This window comes from Symphalangus syndactylus, chromosome 9 (genome assembly GCF_028878055.3).
Source record: "Symphalangus syndactylus isolate Jambi chromosome 9, NHGRI_mSymSyn1-v2.1_pri, whole genome shotgun sequence".
Taxonomy (NCBI): Eukaryota; Metazoa; Chordata; class Mammalia; order Primates; family Hylobatidae; genus Symphalangus; species Symphalangus syndactylus.
In genome coordinates, this window is record NC_072431.2 from 30,474,049 (window position 1) to 30,474,944 (window position 896).

The window sequence follows — 896 nt, forward strand, 5'->3', positions numbered from 1 at the left end:
TATGAAGACTTGGTATTAAGACATCATAATAACAGCTAATATCAATCATAATCCAGGCCCAGATGTTAATTCATTTCCTCCTCTCAACACCCCTACAAGTGTACTCCCACTTTACATGTGAGAAAACTGGATCACAAAGAAGTTGACCCTCTAGAATTGGAGTCATATAACTTGTGTCTATTATCAAAATTTGGATATCAATTTGGCTCTGAGGGATGCACTTACAGATGGCTGGCTGTCCCCTAAGATGTGGTCTTCACAAGGAGAGCCCCCAGCACGGTGATCAGGCTTTAGGTCACATCTGTGCCTTTTTTTTTTTTTTTTTTTTGGCTGTAAGTTTATTCAATGCAAAAGAATCCTCTCCAATTTTACTGAGGTGGCTGACCACGTCCATGACCAAATCCACCTCTAAACTGGAATTCGGTTGCTGACCCAGCCCCAGCCTCGGCTTTCTTGTCAGCACCAGGTAGCACAGCACTCCGTCTGTATGTATCTCTGTCAGCTTCCCCTCTTGTGAGTCTCTCAGGTCACTCACCCTCCAGACCTTTAGGCCGAGGACTGCCAGTCTCTGGACAGCTACGGCGTAGGGTGGCAGGTACAATCTCCGGGGGCAGATGAAGGTAATCACGGAGATACTGGATACCCTCATTGGTAAGGTACCAGTAGAAATGTCTCCAGGCAAATTGTTCCTTCACGTAGCCTCGGGACTTGAGAGACTGCATGGCCTTCATGACATGAAGGTTGGGCACATGCTTGTCTGCCAGCTCCGGGTGCTTAGGCATGTGGACATCCTTCTTGGCCACCATGACTCCCTCCTTAAAAAGGAGTTCATAAATGGCAATCCGGTTCTTCTTAGGCATCAGCATCTCTGTGGCTGCAGGGTCTGGGGCCAGGGC

At 47.9% G+C, this 896-nt stretch overlaps 1 pseudogene; it reads right to left on the reverse strand.

Annotated features, from left to right (window-relative positions):
* Positions 1 to 308: 308 nt before the first annotated feature.
* On the reverse strand, positions 309 to 896 carry LOC129490526 (small ribosomal subunit protein eS10-like; annotated as a pseudogene).